General features: G+C 37.4%; 1 pseudogene; it reads right to left on the reverse strand.

Moving 5' to 3' along the window:
* Window positions 1-639: 639 nt before the first annotated feature.
* Window positions 640-5,232, reverse strand: LOC120125321 (annotated as a pseudogene).
* Between the last annotated feature and the right edge of the window lie 1,502 nt (window positions 5,233-6,734).

The following is a 6,734-nucleotide window of genomic DNA, read 5'->3' on the forward strand; positions in this document are numbered from 1 at the left end:
GAAAATCGCATTGCGATAGTCATAATCGCATTGCTAATCTGGAAACTAATTTGCGATAATGGAGATCGCGTTGCGAATTAGCGATCGCATTGCGATTTTGTTGGTCATTTTGGCAAATCCGGAAAAAGTTGGTTAAAATCGTATATTATATGTGATTTTTGGTCACTGAGGTTATTTTCTCATTTTTAAAACCTTTACCCTATATCTTATTCTTCTTGTATAACCGACTAATATAGATCGAATATTACAAAAGTAAAAATAAATTTAGATCAAATATTATAGAAACAAAGACTATACTCTTAACCCAATTTGTTTTATTCATAAACATCAAAATTTAAATTTTTGTCATTATTTAAAGATTTAACATTGTTAATTTCTTATCTGACTAGACTAATTAGTTGTTAGCCTATAACTTGTGAGGATTAAAACCGCCTTGCAGTGCCTAATTAAGACAAAGGAGATCTTGATTTCGTGATAAGGAGCGTACCTAAGTTTATCATGATGAGCTAATTGTAAAGTTAGTTATTTTGCACGATTAAAGGTAATATGAAATTAACCCAAATTGGAGGAAAATATAATGAGCGAGTTGAGCTTAATCCAGATTCTGATTAATTACTTAGTTGTTGAGTGATACAGGAATGGCTGGTGAATAAAGAGAACAGTCCGTACAAATTTACAGGCATTTAGATTTCCTGAAAGCTGTGATTTTTGAACGAATTTAGAGTTCCTTAAATCTCAATGGCCCAAAACTTCTCAAGCAGTCGATTCCAATTTCACTCGGTTCTCGTTAGGTGTATGAACAGTGTATCATTTCTGGGAAGGCTTTTTGAGCTTCTTCTTTGGCCTTCTGAAAAGAACCCATAGAAGAAAAGACATCAAAATGCAGAAAAGTAGCACATTCATAATATGAAGACATCTACGATGTGTACCATCAGCCATGTCGAATATCGAATACCATTCACCCACTGCATTATTATTGTAAAAAAAACCGAGAAGATAAGAAATTACCTCCTGGGTTATCACCAACACCAAGCATACCCTTCATCAAGAGCTTATATCCACAGAGCGTTCACGCATGATCTTATCATGGTACATCTTGCTCCCGATCTCGCATATTTCTTCTTCCACCTCTTCCAAAGTTTGATCCACATTCAGCCGTAGCTCACGTTTCCTGATCACAGTTACACCGAAACCATTTGCTTTGGCTTCTCGAAAAGCATCCTGGTACTTAAGAAGAATTAGAAAGCATTCCAACCTCGAGAGAAGCAAAAGAAAATATATCATATAATTACCGTCACCTCTAAATGCTTTTTAGGTCGATTTTCAGTTATCAGATCAGTAATAGATTGTATTCTTCAAACTTCTAGGAACATCAACACATTAAATAAAGTTTGGGGGATGATCTTCTGCGTGCAACTAGTATGTTCGCTTGCAGGTTGGATAAATGACAAAGAAATATTGGGTTTTCAGGCAATCTTTTTACACTTCAAATTCCCTTTCTCTCTCTCTTTCTCTATATAAATCTTAATACGATATATTTGATCATATTTCATGGTAGAACTAATCAAAATTTTACCTTAGGCGTTGTGGAACAATAAAGGCTCTGCCGTTTCCAAGCATTTCCATGTGAGCCTGCATGATGTAGCAAAAACTTTTGCAATCGCCAGCATCTTCAAAGGCGATCACATGGTGTGGTTTTGGTTCCAGTTCAAGGTCTGCTGCCATCTCCAGTGCATAAAATCCTATCCTCTGGTCGTCATTTTCAAATGTGTATAATTCAATACACTGGGAAATAAACAGAAGATTAGAGTGTGTTCAATAACTGGTACCACAAGCAATAGATATGGCACAAGCCAAACGCACATTATAAGAAACATACCACACCGTATAAATAATCTTGGGAACCATAAAAGATTTATGCAAATACTTACCAGTACGTGTGGAAGATCTAACCACCATAGATAATCTTCTTCCTTGTCTTCTGATACTCTTGATACTTGCTCACAACTGCTTGTGGTCCAAATAATTCCATTTCTCTCTTAAGTTTGTTGAGTTTCTTTTCTATGAATTTTTTGTTTCTCTCAGGAATTTTCTTCATCAGATCTGCAGCTTCTTGTATCTCTTTTTCAGTGATCCATCGGTCTAAATCCTTCCCCATATCCTTCATAATGGATTTGACTTCAGGGTCAGTCTCGGCATTATAAGATTCCAAAAACCCACGGGACCATTTCTTTGTGTGCTGCCAAAACTCCTTCCCTGATTTTTTACCAGGTTTGAAAGAACCATCACTGCTTTCAATAATTATTTTGGGATCCTTTTTATCCACACCATGAAATCTCCTCTTCAAATCTAATTCTGAAGAACTAGCTAAATCTTCATCTGTGACTGTGAGTTTCTGAAGGAAACTTTGTCCATCTCCTTTTGTTGGATTTGTCATACCAACTTTTCCATTAAAAAGTGCTTTGCGCTGTTCTTGAAAGTTGTTGAGGAATTCAGGATTTTCTAATGGGGGTCCCTTCCAGCGTGGTATGATTTTCTGGTGGATCATGCAGGCTGATACCATCTAGAAGAAAAACCAAAGATTTTATTAGCAACATTGTGTCATTAACTTCTATATCTAAAGACACCAAGTAATAACAATCAGTAAATTAGAAAAAAATTGAAGCTGTTCTACAGAGAAGATACAAGTACAGAAAACAATATGCCTGAAGACAGATTCCAGATTTTTGAATCGTAAGTCATAAACCGGTGCTGCTATAAAAAGATTTAATTGTATGGTGCAATATATCCATTTCAGGGGATAGAAAATAAATGACATAGTTATGCCTTTAGAACAACTACCTGCTCCATAATCAAGATTTTCGATATTAGAATGAAGCCACTCATGGAGGTGAGACAGTTTTTCGTTTTCTTTCTCAACTTTCTTCTCCAGACCTTGGAAGAATGCAAGTTTCTCTTCAGCATCCATCAAATAAAAGGGATCTCGGCCAGATAACTCATTTTCTCGGACCTGGAAAACAATGTCTCTAAGTCTATCATCTTTCATCCACTCAAGTTCATCTTCATCTTCATTAGAGCCAAGTTCTTTAATCTCTGCATGCACATTCAATAGTTCACCAGTTCTCTCCCTAGCAACCATGTAATTTTCTCTAAATCCATCTCCAATCTTTTTAAGTACAGGTTCAACCTCATGAAAATTATTTTCTATCCAGTTCTCCGTCTTCGCTGATCGCCTTTGTTCTCCACTCTTACCAATGCTTTCTTGAGAAGAATAAAGAGTTGTTGATGAACATTTTCTTTGCATTTTCATCATTTTCCTTATTAAGCACGGAATCTTTATCCCCTGAATAGCACTTTCACAAGCATTTACAGAAGCTGTAGACTCTGAATCTTCGCTGGAAATGCCCTGTGGGAACATTTTGTTGTTCGCATATTATCTGCTTTGTACTTGATTTTTATCATTTGGCAGGATTAAATCAGGAGCACTTTCTTGCACAGCTTTCATTACTGATTTTTGGTTAAGCTTTCTTTGTCGGATTTGAGGAAAGGAACTTCCTAGCTTCCTTCACCGACAATATGACCCTTGGTTTCTTTCCAAAAGAACTGCTCTCTGCAGTATATGATTCATTATCAGGAATGGCAGAGGGTTGGTTACATTCCCGTTGACTAATAAGGGTAACTTGCCTAACTCTGAAGTCCTCCATACTTTTTAAATCATCTTTAGCGCTTTGCTCATCTTTTGCTGTACACTTGAAGCATCAGTGACTTGCCTAACTCTACTATCCGGAGAAGCTACTCCATTGAGAAATTTAACACCACCACCATTTGGTTCATTCGAAGAGATCGACTCCACAGATTTGTGGCTACCTTTGGCTTGTACGGAATCTTCTTCAATAGAAAGGTTACTCAGGAAAACATGCCATCTTTTCCATCACCTTTGGCTGGCTTCATCTCGTTAGAAAATTCCTTGTTTGCAGCTTGGACTTCTTCTTCCTTACCAACTCCAGATTGCTCTCTAGCTTCAGTCTCCCGGGCTTTCTTGGCCATCAATTTAATTTCCTTGATTTCACCTCAAATCCTGAGATTTGCTACTCTGAGAGCCAGAAGAATCCAACAATGGCAATTTATCTGTTGCAGCCCTTGCTTTTAGTATGTTATTCATAAGTTCTTGCTTATCCAGCCGTGGTCTTTGAAATGGAACACTCGGCGATTCTACAGATGCTTGAACAACTTCGACACTACCCTTCTCCAATATCTCTCTCCCCTTCCTAGACCTTATCTTTCTCCTCACCATTTCTTTCTCCAACTGTGTGTATTCCGCCTCCTTTTTTCCACTAACAAACAACTTCGACGCCCAAAGTATGATCAAACCACCAAACAGAAAAGTCCCAAGGCTAGAGAGTTTTGGGATAAACCCAGGATAAAGAATAACCCCACGAATTCCACTCACGAAACCGGATTCCTCACCAGGAACAACGAACTTTGCTACCGAACTAGTCTTGGAATCACATTTTCACCCGTTTCCATCTCCCTAGCTAAATTCTTTGCATATAGAATTCTAGAATTTACTTTCTCCGTGTCTTCAAATTCAAGTCTTTTCAAAATCTCATCCTCATGAACCGTAACCCCTTTTACATTCCCTTCCACATCTTGCGAAACCGTTAAAACAGGACCCGACCCGATACCCCAAAACTCAGCATCTTTCTTATACTGGTCAACCCAATTCTCTAATTTACTCAACAAAATAGATTCCCCTAATCGCTTTGATTTTAATTCACCCACATCGTTATCTACATCACTCTGTTTGGTGCTACCAGAATTCAAATTCTCAAAATTTTCTATAGTGTCATTTGGGTTTTGAATATCAGTAACTGGATTCAAAGGAGTGGGAATCTGACGCACCTTTTGAGGATCAGTGAGTTTTTTCCTCAGCGAATTGCGGCGGCTCGTTTTCCGGCCAAAATGAGCTGAAACATGAAAAACATCGGTCCGGCGTGGCGGAGGAAATGATGGGAGTTTATGTAACCTATGCAGGGGATTATTGTTGGAAGTTTTGATGGGAATTCGGGGAGTGAAAGATGATAAGCTGGATAGAAGCTGTGGGGTTTTAGAGATTGGAGAATTGAGAATCTCCATCGAACATTAACTAAAAATTTCGATCTCTGAAGATAAAAATGAAAAAAAAAAGTTGATAACTTTCTGATTTTTGCTCATAACATTAAACAACACTACCTTTGCTTCGATGAGCGAAGGGAGGTTTTTGAGTACGGATAACGCTAAAACCCCTTTGGAGCTATAAACAACGTCGTTTTAGTTACAACTTTAGAGAACTGCCTGCGTTTCGCCAAGTGTCCCGTCAGCATCGTCTTCCATTCCCGGTTTGTAACAGCGCCGACAATGAGGGGGAGCTGTTGCCTGTTGGGTCTCCGATGGTGGATTCGGTAAATAATTAAGAAATCAGTGAGCATTTACGCTTAGAGAGATTGCCAACTTTTTTTTTCCATTTGACAATCCGAATTTTAAAGGGAAATATCCGTGCAATGCGAGACGCTATGTCGTCAATGCGTGACGAGATTCATTCTGAACTGTCAGACATGCGTTTAGATTTCAGGCAGTACCAAAACCAGTTGTGTAACATCCTAAATTCTAAGTTATTAATTTTGGGTTTATTCGAGAGGTAAGTGGATCTCATATAATTTATAATTTTAGTCGTTAAGTTTAATTAAGTTAAAATTAGACTCAATTAGTCATAAGAGGAAGTTTTTGAATGATAAAAAGTTGAGAGTGGACCAAAAGCACAATTACCCCCATTTTAGAGGATGAGAGCTTTTATATCTTTCATTTCATCTTATTCCTTTTATTTCTATTTCTTCCATTTTCTCTTCGAGCTCCATAAATCAAGGGTAAGTCTTTTGAGACATTTCTTGCCTCTTTCACACTTCATTTTCGTTCTAGATTTCTCCAACAACATCATTTTAATGAATCAAAGCTTGGGTTCCTTGTTTCCAAGAGAAAAATGAGAGTTTTCATCCAAATCACAAAGTGGAGGAGTGTGGCTAAGCAAAAAGCTTCATTTAGGGATTTAAACATCAATATAGTGTATTTCTAATAATTTGAAGTGTTAAGGCTTTCATAAACATGATTATTTGTTAGGATTTGAGTATTTGGGGTTTCAAACTTGATTTAAGCCATAGATTATGAATTTAATGCAAAACATGTGTTTTTAAGACACTTAATGACCCTAATTAGCTCCCTAAAGCTTAAACACAATTAGAAACCAAAATATGGCCTTACGAGTGATTTTTGATTTTATGCATTTTCCTGAGCATAAGTAAACCATTTCTGGTTAAAATATCAATATTGGGATAAACAATATCGATACTAGATGAATTGGGGTAAAAATTAGGGATTTTAGGCAGGGAGATCGATACTGTGAGAGTATCGGTACTACTCCTTTAGTCTCGATACCAAAGGTGATGGTCTAGATATCGGGCCTCAATTTCAATAACATAATGCATTTTTGGTACCAATATTCATAGGGGTATTGATATTTGACCCTAGAGTATCGATACTACAAGTAGAGTAGTGATACTACTCATATTGGGGATCAGTTTTGACTTGGTTAAGGTATGTAAGAGATAAGGATGGTCTGTAATGGTATAACATAGCCCGTGGGGACGTAAATGGCCAAAGGGGTCCAAAACACTTGTGGGAGTGGGTTACAACTAGAGTAA

Source organism: Hibiscus syriacus, unplaced genomic scaffold, assembly GCF_006381635.1.
Source record: "Hibiscus syriacus cultivar Baekdansim isolate YM2019G1 unplaced genomic scaffold, ASM638163v2 tig00001349_pilon, whole genome shotgun sequence".
In the NCBI taxonomy this organism is placed as follows: Eukaryota; Viridiplantae; Streptophyta; class Magnoliopsida; order Malvales; family Malvaceae; genus Hibiscus; species Hibiscus syriacus.